Source organism: Mustela putorius, unplaced genomic scaffold (genome assembly GCF_011764305.1).
Source record: "Mustela putorius furo isolate JIRA1106 unplaced genomic scaffold, ASM1176430v1.1 tig00000827_pilon_pilon_pilon, whole genome shotgun sequence".
Lineage (NCBI taxonomy): Eukaryota > Metazoa > Chordata > Mammalia > Carnivora > Mustelidae > Mustela > Mustela putorius.
In genome coordinates this window covers 8,941,826-8,960,421 of record NW_025421489.1, presented here as the reverse complement: position 1 = coordinate 8,960,421, position 18,596 = coordinate 8,941,826, and the positions used below count along the sequence as shown (strand labels likewise).

At 37.3% G+C, this 18,596-nt stretch overlaps 1 protein-coding gene across 5 annotated transcripts in view; it reads left to right on the top strand.

Annotated features, from left to right (window-relative positions):
* STAM (signal transducing adaptor molecule) overlaps positions 1-18,596 on the top strand; it is a 107,645-nt gene that overhangs the window by 19,570 nt on the left and 69,479 nt on the right. The window contains exon 2 of one of the 5 annotated variants that reach the window (XM_045085028.1): positions 7,929-7,993. The exons of the other annotated variants lie outside the window; for them this stretch is intronic. The gene's annotated coding sequence lies outside the window, so the exon portion shown is untranslated. The remainder of the gene's footprint in view (positions 1-7,928; positions 7,994-18,596) is intronic. 5 annotated transcript variants of the gene reach the window in all.

The following is an 18,596-nucleotide window of genomic DNA, read 5'->3' as shown; positions in this document are numbered from 1 at the left end:
ATTATATGAAATATAAAAAATGGGCTTTACGTTAGATGGTTTAGCCTGACTATAGGCTAAAGTAAGTTTTCTGAGCTCACTTAGGTAGGCTGTCTAAGCTGTTGGTAGGTTAGGTGAATTACATGCATTTTTGGCTTAGGATATTTTCAACTTACTATAGGTTTGTTGAGACCTGACCCCATCATAAATCTAGAAAGATCTATATTTACATGACACTGTCTCAGTGACATAAGAGAGTGATGAATAAGGCTTGATTGCTGCTCTCAAGCAGTTTCATAACATTACAATAATTTCTAGGGCAAATGTTCAAAATATAACAATTTCTTAATACTTACTTCTGTTTCCAGAACTTTTATCTCGTTTTCATGACTGTATATAATCTAGTTTCCAACTACATTCACTTTTATATCCTACTGACTTTTAACACATTTCCATTGGTTTTAAATAAATTTCTTAATATCAAACTCTTTCCCATTACCTAAACCAGTCAGTTCAAACATAGGCTCCTTTAGCTTTTATACTTTCACTTCTAACTTATTTCTTCTACATTTCTACATGTGCCTACATGTGCTCATGATTAAACACCAGCTCGGTCCAGCCAGCTCAGTCTAGCCCGTTATTGAATCATTTCCTGATTAGTCTAGGATTTCTCAATAGTGACACTATTGATAGTTTGGACGAGATAAGTATCTTTGTTGTGGAGGTCTGTCCTGTGCAAGGTAGGACGTTTAGCAGCCTGCCTGAGCTCTACTGCCCCTCCATGATTTTGAAAGTTTTCAGACATTACTAAATGTCCCCTGGGGGCACAAAATAGCTCCCAGCTGAGAACCTCTCTTTAAGCCCACTGAAATCTTAGTCCTTTTCCAAACTCCTGCAACACTTTTTGTCTTTACCAAATTATTTAGTATTAAAGATAGTTATATCCTGTATTCTCTGTAATGATTTTATTAGTTGCCACATAGTAGGTGTCTCATCCCATAAATGTTTGAGACTGCCTCACTTGAGCCTGCTGGACAGTAAGACTAAGGATATTCTTTTGCTCCAGGAAATCTTACCTTTTAAAGTTGGGTTCTAGTGTTTGGATCAATTCGTTCCTCATGATCCATATATGAAAATATGAGAGATTATCCTGAGGAGACCTGTCAGAGACTCCCAACAAATAATACTTGGAAAGAGTCCAGTAGACTCCCATGTTAATTTTTTTTACTAGTAACATATATAGAATATGGTGTGTAGAATAAATTTAACACTCCTCCTCACTTTGTCCATCAATGAGTATGTGACATTAAAGTAGTCATACTAAGCCACTTGATATAATTTATCACCTAACGTTGTATGCATTTGTATTTCTTCAAAATTAACGGTCTTTAGCTTTATTCATAAACTGAATTGGTAAGTCAGAAATTGAGTGATTTATATAATTTTGTATATAATTTTATACAAAGAGGCAGAATATTGGCCATAGCTTTTCCCTGTAAGAAGTGCTGAAATGTGTTGTTAGAATGTGAGCTCCATGAGGACAGGGATTTTTGGTTTGCTCAAAACTATATCCCAAGCATATGGACCACTAACAAAACATTCAGCAAACATTTTTTTAATACATGAAACTCATTTTGGATGTTGTATTCCTTGCTCAGTTCAACTTGAATTATAATGATAACTTATTCCATCAAGTTTTTATTTCAAAGTCCCTAATGAGTTCCATCTTGCCAAGTCTAATGGTCCATTCCTAGTCTATTTCTGTGTTGATCGCAGCTTTCCTCTTTGATATACTCTATTCGCTTGTTTTCTGGGACACCAAACTTTTCTAATTTTCTGCTTAGGTGCTTTTTAGTCTTTTTGGTCTCTCCTTTTTTGTTTCTTCCAAATGTTGAACCAAGCCTCAGGCTCAGTTCTAGAAATTGTTTGACATTTTTCCCCTTGCAGCCTTACTAGGCACTTTAGCTTAGTGTTAAGAATTCACACTCTGGGGGCGCCTGGGTGGCTCAGTGGATTAGGCCGCTGCCTTCGGCTCAGGTCATGATCTCAGGGTCCTGGGATCGAGTCCCGCATCAGGCTCTCTGCTCAGCAGGGAGCCTGCTTCCTCCTCTCTCTCTCTCTCTGCCTGCCTCTCCGACTACTTGTGATTTCTCTCTGTCAAATAAATAAATAAAATCTTAAAAAAAAAGAAAAAAAAGAATTCACACTCTGGGGGCACCTGGCTGGCTCAGTGCGTTAAGCCTCTGCCTTTGGCTCAGGTCATATCAGGGTCTTTGGATTGAGCCCCGCATCGGGCTCTCTGTTCATCGGGGAGCCTGCTTCTCCCTCTCTCTCTGCCTACTTGTGATTTCTCTCTCTGTCAAATAAATAAATAAAATCTTAAAAAAAAAAAAAAGAATTCACACTCTGGAGCTATACTGCTTGAATTCATTGTCCAGCTTAGCAGCTTATCAGCAGTGACACTGTGCCTCAGTTTCCTTATCTTTAATATGGGATATAGTGATAAATGGTTCTTAGTTTTCTTACCTAAACGTCCTCATTTCTCCATCCTTGCCTATTTCTTTTAGATGGCACTATTGTTTTTTCCTGTCACTCATCTTTGATGTTAGGAGTCATGATGGTTATTCCTTTTTCACATTCTACATGCATTCTGTCAGTAAGATCTTTGGCTCTGCATTAAAAACATATCCAGAATTTCCTCACTTCTCCTTACTTGCCTTACCACTATTATCTTGCTCCAATCATTGATATCTCTTTCTTAGACTGTGGCAAGAGGTTTATAGTTGGGCTGCAGGCTTGCCCTCTATAGTTAGTTCTCATACACAAAGGTTAGTGATCTTTTAAAAATCTTAGATAATATCACTTACCTGCTCAGAAAACTGCAGTAGCTTTCCATCCTACTTAGAGGGAAATGCAAATTCCTTATCATGGCTTACAGTTAGCCCCCTTCTTGTGTCCTTGATATGATATTGACCTCCAAACTCTCATTCTAAGCTTCTTGGGTCTGAACACTCCGAGGTCATTCCTGCCTTTTTCTTTATATTGTGCTGTCTTCTTTGCTTGTGATGTTCTTCCCCTGGGTATTTGAAGATCTTGATGTCCATTACATCATTCAGGATTGTTCAAGTAAGTTTCAAAGAGAGGCTTTCCTAAATACCTACTGTGAAAAACAAACCCAATTTGTACTCCCTCACTCTGTTTCCTTAATCTGTTTCATTTTTCTTTATGGTACTCAACTCCCTGAGTGTCTCCTGTATGGATGAGAACTTTTCATTTCAATTTTTTTTTTTTAAGATTTTATTTATTTATCTGACAGAGAGCACTGGTAGGCAGAGTGGCAGGTAGAGAGAGGGAAAAGCAGGCTCCCTGCTGAGCAGGGAGCCTGACTTGGGGCTCAATCCCCAGACTCCGGGATCATGACTTGAGCTGAAGGCAGATAACTGACTGAGCCACCAGACACCCAAACTTTTCATTTCTATCCCTAATAACTAGGGACTGTATCTGATACACAATAAGTACTCAATAACTATTTATCAATTATTTTCATTTCCAGTCTTGTATTTCTGTTTGGTGCTATCACCTAGAAATCAATCTATCAGAAAACCGAACTTATTTTTCAGTCTGGTTCTATTTTCATTATATGGTAATTTTATGGGGTTCTAGTTATCCTAATTTGAAGCCCTAGAGGCATCTTTGAATCCTTACCCTGCCTCTGCCAAATCATCATATCTTTGTTTTTGTAATAGCTTTTTTTTTGGATTCCTAATCAGAGTACTTCGGACCAGTTTGTATCCTTTAGACTTGGCCATTTTCTTAGTCTATTTTTCTATTCTCTTCAGTATTATAAACCACAGCCAGTTTAATTTTCATAAATGTTAATGGTACATTTATTCTCCTGCACTATGGTGTGATGGAAAGACTTTGGGCTTTAGGTTTAAATTGCAGGTATGGTATTTGTTGTTAGTAAATGGGCATAGTATGGGCAAGTACAAAAGCCCTTTAAGTTCACTTTCCACCTTTGTAAATAGGGATTAAAATATCTACTCCATGGAGTTGCTATGAGAAACAGTTATAAAAACACATGACATTCTAATTCTTTACTGGAGATGAATAGGCTTCAACAGGATGATCAGAATCATATTTAAACTTTTCTTCTCAAGTATGTTTTCCTCTGTTCTCATTCCTGGTACTTCAGTTTAGTCACACATGTCAAGAATCTGTGAGTCACTCTTGACCTCTATAGTTGTAACTTTCTGCATTCCAGACAACAAACACATACTATGGTCTATGTGCTAGGCACACTGAATGTGCCTCAAGGAGTTGGTGTTGCTGTAGTCTGTACACTTGATCTTCCTAAAGTCCCCATTTGTTTTCCCTCAACTCATGCCACTCATCCTTTCTATTCTCATTGCTGCTGCTAGGGCAGGCTTAGATCACTGAACTCTTACGTTAGTCGTTAGTACAGTAGCCTCAGTTATCCCTGCCTCCAGTCTGTACCCAGTCATTTTCTAGGTGGCTGATAATCTCTCTAAAATGTAATATAATCATATATCTCCTCTGATTAAAGCATTTTAGTGAATCTACAGCTTTCACGACAATTTGAACTTTTTGGTATAGCGTGTAAGACCTTACAGCATTTAGCTCTCTCTTTTTTTTTTTTTAACTTCTTCAGCCTTACCTTCCACTATGTTTTCTCAAGGCATATTTCTTTGTTGGCTTTACACTACTACTTTTTTAGGTGTGGATCCTCTGGCTTGACATAGCTTTCTCTTCATTAGTCTTGATTAGGGTTGTTTTAAGGATATGATGCATATAATGCAGTTAGCACACTAGCTTCTTTTAGAATAATGTTAGATAATAGCTCTGGAGCCTCTAGAGGCTGCTCAGATTCTAAGGGGTAGAATCAGTTACTGTGAAAATATGCTCAGGGGAGAAATGTGACAATTTTAGAATACAGGTCTGTTAAAAGTCTGATAACCCTTGGGTTAAGAATGTGTACTCATTGCTTCTTCTGTTTTGATTTTACTTCTCCTGTAAGGTATTCCTTGTATAAAGCTTTTCAGGTTTTCATTTCTATTTTGTGCTTTTTTCTGAGATGCTTCCATGCTGTTCCTTTGACGCCTACTTCCTTTCTGGTTAGTAGAATTTCAGATTGCTTTTCTTTGTAAACAGTTTCTAGTGGTCAGGGGGCTAGGAACATTAGATGAAACATTTTGGAAAAATTGATAACCATAATCTCAAAAAGACAATAATTTCTTTAAGACTTGTTTTCTCCATTAGCCATTTTTGATGAACTGTTAACATCTCTAAGCTGATTGACCTTTTTTTTTTTCCCCTATAGCCAGAATACGATGGGCAGTCATCTTGTCAGCATTTCTCACCTCCCCAAATCTTTGAGAGTTATAAATTCTGAGAAAATCAAAAGTAGCTGCTTATCAGGAAAAGTTCTCCATTGAGAAGACTTTTGAAATTCAAATGAGGCACTGCTTACGTTTTTCTGGATATTGCTAGGCAGATTTCTCAATCTCCTCTTTTTGAGTATAGGCATACCTGGGAGATCTTGCTGGTTTAGTTTGAGATTACTGCAGTAAAGCAAATATTGCCATAAAGAGAGTCAAATGAATTTTGTTTCCCAGTGCATATAAAATTTATGTTTATATTATACAGTAGCTATTAAGTATGCAATAGCATTATGTCTAAAAAAAAAGTATATACCTTAATTAAAAAATACTTTGTTGCTAACAAAAATGCTAACCGTCCTCTGAGCTTTCATTATGTCAATCTTTTTGCTGGTGGAGGGTCTTACCTTGATGTTGATGGCTACTGACTGATCAGGTTGATGGTTGCTGAAGATCGGGGTGGCAGTGGCAATTTCATAAAACAGCAACGAAGTTTGCCACATCGATTGGCTCTTCCTTTCATTGAATTCTTTGTAGCATGCAATGCTGTTTGACAATGTTTTACCCATAGTAGAATTTATTTCAGTGTTGTAATCTGTCCTTTCAGTCCCTGCTGCTGCTTTATCAACTGCGTTTATGTGATAGTCTAAACTCTGTCGCATTCCATCAGTTTTCGCAGCATCTTCTAGTAGATTCCACCTCAGAAAACCACTTTTTTGCTTATCTGTAAGAAGCAACTCCTCATCTGTTCATATTTTATCATGAAATTACAATAATTCAGTCATGTCTTCAGACTCCACTTCTAATTCTAGTTCTCTTGCTATTTCCACCTGATCTGCAGTTACTTCCTCCACTGAAGTCTTAATCCCCTCAAAGTCATTTAGGATGACTGGAATTACCTTTTTCCAAACTATTACTCATGTTGATCTTTTGACCTTCCTGTGAATTGTGAATGTTCTTACTGGCATCTAGGATGTTGAATCCTTTGCAGGTTTTCAGTTTACTTTGCCCGTATTTATTAGAGGAATTTGTATCTATGGCAGTTGTAGTTTGTGTATGTGTGTTTCTAAGATTTTATTTATTGATATAAATATTTCTAAGATTTTTATTTATTTGAGAGAGAGAGAGAGAGAGCATGAGAGTGGGGAGGGGGCAGAGTGAGAGGGACAAACAGATACCCAGCTGAGGACAGAAGACTGAATCAGGGCTCAATCCCACGACCCTAAATCATGACTTGAGCTGAAGTCAGACACTCTACTGACTGAGCCATCCTGCGCCCCAGGAAATGTATTTCTTAAATAGTCAGATTTGAAAGTCAAAATGACTCCTTGATCCGCATGCCACAGAGTGGATGTGGTGTTAACAGACATGAAAACAACATTAATCTCTTTGTACATGTCTGTCAGGGCTTTTGGGTGGTCAGGTACAATGAGCAGTCGTATTTTGAAAGGAGTATCTTTTTTCTGAGCTGTAGGTCTCAACAGTGGGCTAAACTATTCAGTAAACCATGTTGGGAACAGATGTCCTGTCTTCCAGGCTTTATTCCATATATAGGGAGCATAAGCAGAATAGATTTAGCATAATTCTTAAGAGTCCTAGGATTTTCATAATGGTAAATGAGTGCTGGCTTCAATTTAAAGTCACTAGCTGCCTTAGCCCCTAACCAGAGGGTCTTCCCTAGCTTTCAAAGTTTTGAAGTTGAGCATTGACTTCTCTCTGGCTCTGAAAGGCCTAGTTGGCATCTTTTGCCACTCAAAGGCTGTCTACATTGAAAATCTATTGTTTGGTGTAGCACCCTGGATAAAGACCTTAGCTAGATCTTCTGGAGAACTTGCTGTGGCTTCTCCATCAGCACTTGCTGTGGCTTCTCCATCAACACTTGGCTGCTTTACCTTGTGCTTTTGTCTTATGGACATGTCTTCTTTTCTAAAACCTCGTCAATCAATCTCTGCTAGCTTTGAAATTCTCTTCTGTAGCTTCCTTACTTTTTTCAGCCTTCATAGAATTGAGGAGAGTTAGGACCTTGCTCTGGATGAGGCTTTGGTTTAAGGGAATGTTGTGGCTGATTTGATCTTCTCTCCAGACCACTCAGACTTTTCTCCATATTGGCAATAAAGCTGCTTCATTTTCTTATCATTTGTATGTTCACTGGAGTATCACTTTTAATTTCCTTCAAAATCTTTCCCTTTGCATTCAGAACTTGATTAACTGTTTGGTTCAACGGACCTAGTTTTTGGCCTATCTCAGCTTTTGACATGCCTTACTGACTAAGCTTCATCATTTCTAGCTTTTGATTTAAAGACACATGTGGCCCTTCTTCTTACTTGAACACTTAGAGGACATTGTAGAGTTACTAGTTGGCCTAATTTCAATATTGTTGTATTCCAGAGAATATAAGGAGGCCCAAGGAGAGGAAGAGAGATGGGCCAGTGGACAGTCAGAACACATACACTTTTTCTATTAAGTTCATTGTTTTAATATGGGTGCAGTTTGCGGTGCTCTGAAACAGTTACAATTGCAACATCAAAGATCATTGTTCTTTGTATACAGGCATACCTTGAAGGTATTGTGGGCTGGGTTACAGACCGCAGTAATGAAGTGAACATCTAAATAAAGTGAGTCAAATGAGTTTTGTTGTTTCCTGATGTATATAAAAGTTATGTTTATATCATACTGTGGTCTACTAAGTGTACAGTAGCATCATGTCTAACGAACAATGCACACACCTTAATTGAAAAATACTTCATGCTAAAAAATGCCCACCGTCATCTGAGCTTTTAGCAGATCATAATCACTGATCACAGAGCACCATAACAAATATAATAGTAATGAAAAAGTTTGAAATATTGCAAGAATTATCAAAATGGGACACATGGAAAATGGAGTCAAAGCAGGGTTGCCACAAACCTTCAATTTGTAAAAAAAAAACAAAAACAAACAAAAAGAAACCCAAAACAAAAAACAACAAAAAAACCCCAAACCACAGTATCTACAAGTGCAATAAAGTGAAGGGCAGCAAAATGAGCTTTGTCTGTGGGAATAATCTGAGGATAAAATGAGATCATTATGAAACTTTGCATTGGTTAGAAGCAAGTCTCTTGCTTCACTTTTACCTTCCCTGCAGCCCGTTTTTGTCTTAGAAAATAGTTTCAACTTTGCTACTTATAAAACCATGTTGAATTGTTATAATAGTTTTTATTCTTTCCAATTTAAAAAAATACTTGTAACTGAGAAGAACTGCTTTGCTGCCCTTGTTGATCTTGAGGCAGCATCAGTAAATAATCTGAATAGTTTAAAAGTTTGGAAATGGGTTGCATTCCGGATGTACGTAAGTTTGAGTCAGGTACTGATCCTATTTATGTATCAGAGAGTAAAGAATGTAGTTCACGAGTGTTCAGCCTACCTGCTGATGACTGTACCATCCACTCCTGGGTACACCTTAATTCAGGAACTGTAAGATCATATTTAGCTACTATATAGGCACTTTATATTTGATCAGTCATAAGCGTATCCTTTTCAGTAAGTTTTTAAGTTTTAAGTTTTGACTTTTAAGTTTTAATAAGCTTAGTTATTTTTTAAGAAGGTGATAGATTTCAAGATTTAAGAGCTTTCTTTTACAAAAATGCACTATGTTTTTAAAAGGCCTGCTTGGCTACCAGCCAGTAAAGATAATGAATCAATTATTTACATACACTATCAGATCAAAGTAATGACTTGCTTTGCTTTTCTAAGATGAAGTAAATGTTAGAACAGAGGATATTTGATCAGAATGATTCAGTCGATTTTCTTTGACTTTGTAAGGGTTAGGGGTCTTAGAGATAGAGCTCTGAGAATCCTCAGAGCAGTCCACTTGGATTTGGTTTACATTTTGCATTTCTTTGAAGGTAAACTGTTCTTATAAAGGAAAGTATCGAAAAATAAAGTGTGTGACTGGTCTTTGTCCCTGTTTCCTGAGAGGGAGCCTCTAAATCTTGGGAATTTCTTGAATGATAGGAGCATCTTATTCAAGAAGGGCTCCTTGTATAATGTTTTCACTTATGCTAATGAGATGACTCAGCATGGAAGCTGGTCACTCCAGAAGGACTTAGCCTTGTGATTAGGTGCTTGGGACTTTGAGTCATATGACCTCTGGGGAGGGGTAGGAGGCGTGGAGATTGAGTTCCAGTCGGTAGCCGACCAGACCTTCATAATAAAATGCCAGTAAAAACTACACACCAAACCTTGGTTGAGCCTCCTGGTTGGTGAGACACACTGATGTGTCAGGATGATGCATCCTGAGGGCACAGAAGCTTGGGCCTGTGCATCTCTTCATTGGCTGATTCAGATTTGTAATTTTTGTGATAAAATTGTAATCAAAATGCTTTTCTGAGTTCTTTGAGTTGATATAGTGATTAATGAACCTGAGGGGTAATGGAAACCCCTGATTTTGTTACCAGTTCGTCAAAAGTGCATATGACCTAGGAACCCAAGAGCTTGTTGCTTGTGTCTGAATTGGGAAACGAGGGAGTTCTGTGCCCTCAATGTGTGGGCTGCACCAACTCTAAATAGGTAGCATCACAGTTGCACTGTAGAGGGTTTTCCACACTGAAAAGTAAAATTGGAAAATCATTGAAGTAGATACTATTAAAGGTGTATGTGTTTCTGTGAGTTTTATGGATTTATACTGTAATTGCATGAGTCAGTTTAGTATTTCTTGAGTCCTTAGGCTGAGAACATGAATATTGAAAGAATTTCCCAAAGTAGAAATTGTTATTATTTTCAAGGGATTTATAGTGTGTTATGGGAACTTGAACAATGACAGGTAAATTTGACTCAGTTATCCTTTTGGTATATACCCTGCAGCCTGAATGAAATTAAACAGGATTTCAACATTTGCTTTGTAAGTTATCTGTTTAGTTTCAAGAGTAGTGTTAGTTTCTCATTAGGTCTCATTTTCCCTCATGCGAACCATTTTCACATATGGGCAGTAGTCTTTTTTTTTTTTTTTTTTCCTGGAAGTCCAGTTCTGATTAGACTATTTCCTTGCTGCAAATTCTCTTGTCTGTTTCTTGATTTAATACAAATATCTCATCTTGTATTTTAGGTTTTTGAGTGGTTCCAACCTTTGACAAAGTAGTCTCTATTGTAGCCAGCCTAGCTTCTTTGTTACACTTGTTTTCATAATTTTATTCTTTATTATACTCTACTATATATTTACTACTTAAATAGAAACAAAAGAGTTCATTGTTAATCCTGTTCTCTCCTTAGTTTCTAAGTATATCAAGAAGCCTTGCCTGATTCTTCTTTTCTCTCCCCCCAGGTCTTTACCATTTTTTTTCCAGCTTGCATCAGGCTTTCCATTTTTTTTTTCTTTTCTTTTCTATAATACTTTTTCTTTCATCTATTTAGGTCTCTGTCTTCTGGTTTCATTTCTTTTTTTAGAGTCTCAGCTACTTCAGATGGGGCCTGGCATAGACTAGAAGTTTATTCCATTTTGTTGAATATCTGTCCAAATTTTATTATTTCCTGCAAATAAGTCACTTTTCCAAGATCTCAGATGTCTTGGACATTTGTATTCTTACACAAGGAATTTGTGTGAATAACCTGCTTTTGTTATCTACCCTATTAGAAGATGGTATGATGACTAGGCTTAGGTACCCACTACTCACTAGTTATCACTCACTGCCACTTTATAAGATACTTAATGTAATCCTCTAATGGCAATGAATAGTTGGTAGGTGTTGCTCTATCTCTTGGGGCTATGCTGTGGATTAGGAATTATTAGCCTACATAGAGTTTGGACAGAATTGGCTGCTTGCTGTTTTCTGCTTCAAATCTCCAGCTCTCAGTAGTAGATCACAGTGGGGAAATGAGTATTATTATCTGTTGAACCAGGCAACAGGGCTTTGAAGGGAAGTAGGGAGCGGGAATTTCACTGTCTTCGCCAACACCAACCCTTACAAATAAGAATCTTGGTATGGATCAGGCCTCCTACCCCCAACCTGTCTCAGGCTAAAAAAAATGAAAATGTTCATGGAGATCATGGTGATACTGTCTTTCAGTCTATCTATTCTTTGAGTTACAGTGTTCCACTCAAGATTAGGTTACCTTCTACTTCTGTATAGCTTTTGTTTCAGAAGAAAATAATGATTTCTTTTGAAGTTTTTCCCTCCTACATAGGTTCTTGTTTTTTCTAACTTGCCCTATTCTCATTTTTGTTTTGTTTTGTTTGCTGTATTTGTCTGTTTTGTTTGTCTTTTCCTTTATCTTCCGTGTTAAGAAGATTTTCTCAGATAGCTGATAATCCTTGGTTTTCTGCCCATGGTTAATACTAGAGAAATAAAAAGCACTGTGGAATCTGTGATCCTGTGGTTAGGACTTATTGACTGAACTTCATGTTGATGTGGTTTGCCATTTACTGTGGAACTCTCTCTGTCCTCCATGTTGCTATCTTACCTTTAGGTGTTTCCTCTTGGGCTGACCTGGAATCCCCAGAGTCCTGTAATCTCTCTGAGGGTGAAGGTATGAATGAAGGTGAAGGATAGAATAGAGTAATTTCTGAGAGGGCAGGTATTTGGTGGGGGTGGGTGGGACCTCAAGAACACTCCCCTGCTTTCCCAGTTCTAGGATTCCTCAGGACTCACAGGACTCAGTTATAGTTATAGCTATGATTTATTACAGTGAAAGGACCCAAAGTGCAATCAGCAAAGTGAAAGGGCACATGGGTGAAGTCTGGAAATACCAGGCATAAGCTTCCTTGGCTCCTCTTCCAGTGAAGACATGCTTACTGTCTTCCAAATAAGACATGCTTAATTCCCCCGGCAGAGGTGTGGCAACATGTGTGGAATGTTGCATCCAGGGACATTCATTAGACTCAGTGCTTTGGATTTTTCTTGAGAGCTGATCCTGTAAGGCGTACTCTGCTTGGCAAGTACCCGAACTCCAGACTCTCACAAAGAAAGCATATTCAGTATAAACCATATTGTCTGTACAACCAGTTTAGACATAGGGGGCCAGTTTTTAAGTTCTGAGAATGGTGAGAACTCTCCCTAAATCTAAGTTCCCATACACCAGGCAATGCATAAACAACCCTTTTAAAGGATACCAGTCAATAAAGAAAGAAAGAAAGAAAGAATACCAGTCAGCCCTCTATGTTAACCCTGTTTTTTTTTTAAATTAACTATTTTTTTAATTTTAATTTTTTATTAATATATAATATATTATTTGTTTCTTTTCTGAACAGCAGGTATCAGCATTCACACAGTTGCTTAATTCCTTTATTTTAAAAAATGGACTTTATTTTTTAGAAGAGTTTTAGATACACAGAAAAATTAAGCAGAAGGTACAGAGATTTCCTGTATCTCTCCTATCCCCACATACGCAGGAGTTTCCCCAGTATCAGGATCCTGCACCAGAGTAGTGTATTTGTTATAATCTATTAACCCAGATATCCCCATCATCACCACCCAGAGTCCATAGCTTACATTAGCATTCACTGTTGTTTTATCTTCTAAGGGTTTTGACAAATATGTAACAACGTGTTTACCATTGTAAACAGCATGGTTTCACTGCGTGGCAAATCCTGTGGTCCACCTGTTCATCTTGTCCTCCCTCCAACCCCTGGCAACCACTGAATTAATTAATTAACTAATTAATTAATTTTTACTTTTCTAGAATGTTATATGGTTAGAAACATGCATTATTTAGCGTTTCAGATTGGCTTCTTTTGCTTAATGTGCCTCTAAAGTTTTCAAGTTTTCTTGTCTTTTCATGGCTTGTTAGTTCTTTTTTTTTTTTTTTAAGCACCGAATAACATTTCACTGTTTTCATGTACCTTAGTTTATCCCTTCACCTACTGAAGGATACCACGTTTGCTTCCAAGTTTTGGTGATTATGAATAAAGCTTCAGTAGACATCCATGAACATGGAATATCTTTCCATTTATTTAATTCTTTGATTTCTTTCATCACGATTTTGTAGTTTTCCTCATATAGATTTTATATGTATTTTGTAGATTTATACCTAAGTATTTTATTTGAGTGCTAATGTAAATGGCATTGTGTTTTTAATTTAAAATTACAGTTGTTTGTTAAATATATAGGAAAGTTGCTGACTTTTCTACAGTCAACCTTGTATTGTACAATTTTGCCAAAATCATTTTTTTTAAATGATTTTATTTATTTATTTGACAGATGGAGATCACAGAGAAACAGGCAGAGAGAGAGAGGAGGAAGCGGGCTCCCTGCTGAGCAGAGAGTCCCATGTGGGGCTCCATTCCAGGACCCTGAGATCATGACCTGAGCCGAAGGCAGAGGCTTTAACCCACTGAGCCACCCAGGCACCCCCAAAATCATTTTTTAAAAAGATTTATTTATTTACTTAGAGTGCAGGAGTGAGGGGAGAGGAACATAGGGAGAAGGAGAGGGAAAGCAGACTCCTTGCTGAGCAGGGTTAGTGGCTGGTCTTTTCCAGCCCCTGAGATCATGTCCTGAGCCAATACCAAGAGTTGGAGGCTTAACTGACTAAGCCACCCAGGCACCCCTCATTTTTTAGTTCCAGTTTTTTCTTGTTGATATTTTTGGGTTTTTTACATAAATGAACATGCTATCTGTGAGGAAAAACAAGTTTATTTCTTCTTTCCTAATCTTTGCACCTTTTATGTATTTATCTCATACGTTTGCATTAGCTAGGACTTCCAGTATGCTGGTGAAAAGGTATGGTGCGAGAAGACACCCTTGCCTTATTTCTGATCTTAGTGGTAAACTTCTACTAGTTTCTCACCATTAAAAATATTAGCTGTAGACATTTTGTAGATGTTCTTTATCAACTTGAGGAAGTTCCTTGTTATCCCTAGTTTGCTGAGAATTTTTATCATGAGTTGTTGGGCTTTGTCAGATGCTTTTTCTGAGTTTTTTAATAAGATCATGTGATTTTTCTTCTCTAGCTGTTGATGAGATGGATTGCATTTATTGATTTTTGAGTACAGAGCCAGCATTGCTTACCTGAGATAAATCCCATTTGGTTGTGATTTAGAATTCTTTTTTTATTTTGTTGGATTTGTTTTGTCTAATATTTTGTTAAGGATTTTTGCATCTGTGTTCGTCTATAGTTTTCTTTCCTAATAATGTCTTTGGTTTTGGTACTAGGGTAATGTTGCTCTCATAGAACAGAAGTATTTTCTGCTTCTGTCCTCTAGATGAGATTGTAGATAATTGGTATAATTTCTTCATTACATGTTTGGTAGAAATTACCATTAACCTCTGTGCCCGATGCTGTCTGTTTTGGAAGATTATTAATTATTGGTTTAATTTCTTTAATAGATATAGGCCTCTTCAGATTGTCTATCTTTGTATTTTGACAGATGCGTTTTTCAAGGAATTGATCCATTTTATGTAGGTTATCACATTTGTGGGCATAGAGTTCATAATTCTAATGTGTGTTTTCCCAGTACCATTGAGCAGTTCTCTAATTCTCAGTGACCAGTGTCCCTCAAATTTAACTCACTTCTGATACTATCTGTCTAACTAGAAAGTGTCAGATCCCACAGGTTTAGGGCTCAGTCCCATAAGATTGCCCTTAGTGTCGACTTCGGATGCTAGTCAAAGGTCAGGATATGTCCTATGCTTCATATTGATTGGCTGTAAATTGGAGGTTTCCATGATCCCATCAATATCACTGAGCCATTTTAATGTTCATATAATATCCTTTTAATGGCCATGAGATCCGTTAGTGATATTTTTTCTTTCATTCTGATATTAGTAGTTTGTATCTTCCTTCCTTTCTTTTTTTCTTTTCAACCATCTGTCAATTTTATTGATATTTTCAAAGAACCAACTTTTGGTTTGTTGATTTTTTCTGTATTTTCTGTTTGCAATTTCACTGATTTCTGCTGTACTTCTTTTCGTCTGCTTAATTTGGATTTGATTCATTCTCCTGGTTTCCTAAAGTAGAAGCTTATGTTAGCGATTTTATTTTTAACTTTTTAAAAGATTTTATTTATTTATTTGTCTGTTTGTTTGAAAGAGAGCAAGAGAGGGAGAGACAGCACAGAGTAAAAGGGAGAGGGAGAAACAGGCTCCCTATGGAGCAGGGAGACCGATGGTGGCTCTATCCCAGGACCCCGGGATCATGACCTGAGCCAAAGCCAAAGCTGAGCACCCCTTTGCTTTATGTAATGCCTCTATTCCTGAAAACTTGCCTTGCTCCAAAATCTGCTCTGTCTGAAATTAATATAGCTATTCCCACTTTCTTTTAATTGGTGTTGGCATTGTTATCTTTCTCCATCTCTTTACTTTTAAATGTATGTCTTTATATTTAAAGTGGGTTTCCTCTAGACAATATAGAATTGCATTTTGTGTTTTGATCACTCCAGCAATATTTGTATTTAGACCACTGATGTTTAAACTGATTATTGATATTGTTGGATTAGTATCTACCATATCCAATGTTACAGTTTTCTAGTTGTAGCCTTTGTTCTTTGTTCCTATTTTTTCTTCCACTCTTTTTTTTCATTCGTGCTTTTAATGGAGCGTTTCATACGATTCAGTCTTTTTTCTTTTGTAGCATATTAATTATATTTCTGTTTTTGTTGTTTTTAGTGGTTGCTCTAGAGTCTGCAATGTACATTTAGAAGTAGTCCAAATCCATTTTCAAATAACATTATACCGCTTCATTGGTAGTGCAGACAAGTGAAATGAATAACAAAATATTCCTACTTCTTCTCTCCTGTTCCTGAGATCCTTGCTGTCATTTATTTCGCTTATGTGGAAACTCACACCTCCTATATCATTTTCTTCTCTCTGAAGGACTTTTTTATAAACATTTTTTTTTTTTGGCAAGGTCCGTTTGTTGGCAACAAATTTCCTTAATGGTTTTTTGTTTGAGAAAGTCTTTATTTCTTCTTTCCTTTTGAAGAGTAATTTCACAGGGTACGTAATAGGTTGGTGGTTATTTTTGCTCAACACTACTTCATTCCATTTCCTCCTTGGTTGCATGCATTCTGAGATGTCAGATGTAATTCTTATGTTTGCTCCGGTATAGATAAGGTGGTTCTTCTTTTGCTGGCTTTTTTTTTTCCCCCCATTTTTTTCTTTAGCATTGATTTTTTGCAGTTTGAAAATGGTATACCTAGGTGTAGTGGTTTTTTTTTTTTTTTTTTTTTTGGTACTTGTTGTGCTTGGTATTCTTGGAGTTCACCAGACCTGTGGTTTGATGTCTCCCACCAATTTGGGGCAATGTTGAGTTGTTTTTGCTTTAGGTATTCTGTTTCTTCTGTCCATTACTTTTTGTAATTTCCCGCAGTTCTTGGATAATCTGTTGCTGGGTTTTGGTTTTTGTTTTTGTTTTATTTCTGGTCATTTTTTTTTCCTTCACTTTTCAGTTTTGGAAGTTCCTACTGATACATGTGCAAGTCTGGAGAGTCTTTAGCTGTTTCTGTCTGCTGTTGAGTGCGTCGCAGGTGTTCATTTTTGATCTCTAGTATTTCTTTATGATTCTTATGATTCTTTTTTAGAATTTCCATTTCTGTGCTCACTTTCTTTATCTGTTCTTGCCTGCTATCTCCTATTTCCATTAGTGTTATTAGTTATAGCTTCTAAAACTCTCATCTGATAACCCCAACATTTCTGTCATGTGTGTATCTGGTTCTGATGCTTACTCTTCATATTGTGTTTTTTTGCCTTATAATGTGGCTTGTTGAAAGCTAGACATGATGTACTGATAAAAGAAACACCATCCTTCAAAAACAACAACAACAACCCACCATCCTTTAATAGCACAATAGTAAGGCGTTAGGTAGGAAGTGATATATAGTGGTGATTAAGTCTCAGTCTTTTATTTATTTATTTATAAAAAAGATTATTTATTTATTTATTTATTTGATAGAGAGAGAGAGAGAGAGAGAGCGAGCGAGCTCAAGTAGGCAGAGAGGCAGGCAGAGTGAGAAGGGGAAGCAGGCTTCCCGCCGAGCAGAGAGCCCGATGCGGGGCTCGATCCCAGGACCCTGAGACCTGACCTGAGCTGAAGGCAGAGGGTCAACCCACTGAGCCACCCAGGCGCCCCGCTCTCAGTCTTTTAAAGTGAGCCTCTGCCCGTAGGGTGTGAATTTCTCACATGCTTCTCAGTTTTTCCCCTCTCTTAGGTGTGAGAAGATGACTAGCTGAGCTGAAGTTGGGTATTCCCCTTATATATGGAAGGGTGAAACAGGCTGGAGTTGGGCATTTCCTTTACCCCAGGTAGATTAATCTCTGGTAAAACCCTAGTTGGTCAGGTGCTTAACAAGTTGCCTTGTTAAGAAGAGAATGCTCTGGTGTATCTCACAATAGTTATTGTCCTCCTCCCTTTGCTGAAAAATAGAAAGTTTTCTCTGATATTACCGTGAGATCCTGCTCATAAAAATAAAATTACAAAAATGTGGGAAATCCCCTGTGTCTGGGCCCTTTTGGATTTTAGCTTCCAGAATTGTGCACACTTAGCCTTCAGCAGTTTGTCTGTTTCAGCTTAGATCTGTGGTACTGGTTGTTGGTGTTATTTCTGGTTATGGAAAATGAAAAGAAAGTTGAAGGCAGAGGTTTTAACCCCCTGAGCCACTCAGGTGCCTCTGTTAAGTTTTTATTTAATGGAAAATACTCAGTTAAAGCTTAGTTTCTTTTCGTTTTCCTCCTTTCCCATGTCACACATGAAAATCAACAAAATCATATAATTAGTTAATTACCGGAAACATTTTGGTAGAGATTTGTGCCTTGTCATGTTTCTTCATTGGCAGGTAAAGTTAAGAATTACTTGATAGTGAAAGTATTTCTTCTTTCTTCGTGGGGAAGGGAATAGACCTGTATGTAGTTTCTTGTTTTTGTTTTTTTTTTATAAATAAGTATCAATGGCTTATTTCTCTTTTTTAAGATTTTATTTATTTATTTATTTGAGGGGAGTGTGGGGGGGAGGAGCAGAGGGAGAGGGACAAGCAGACTCTCTGCACTGAGTGGGGAATTAGGCATGGGGCTCAATGTTAGGGCCCTGAATCAAGACCTGAGCCGATATCAAGAGTCAGATGATTAACCAGCTGAGCCACCCAGGTGTCCCATCAGTGGCATATTTCCTTTTTTCCCTTTCTAAAGGTTTTTTAATTTTTTATTTTTTTAAATTTTTTATTTTAATTCAACTTAGTTAACATATAATATATTATTAGTTTCAGGGGTAGAATTTTGTGGCTCATCAGTTGCTTATAACACCAAGTGCTCATCA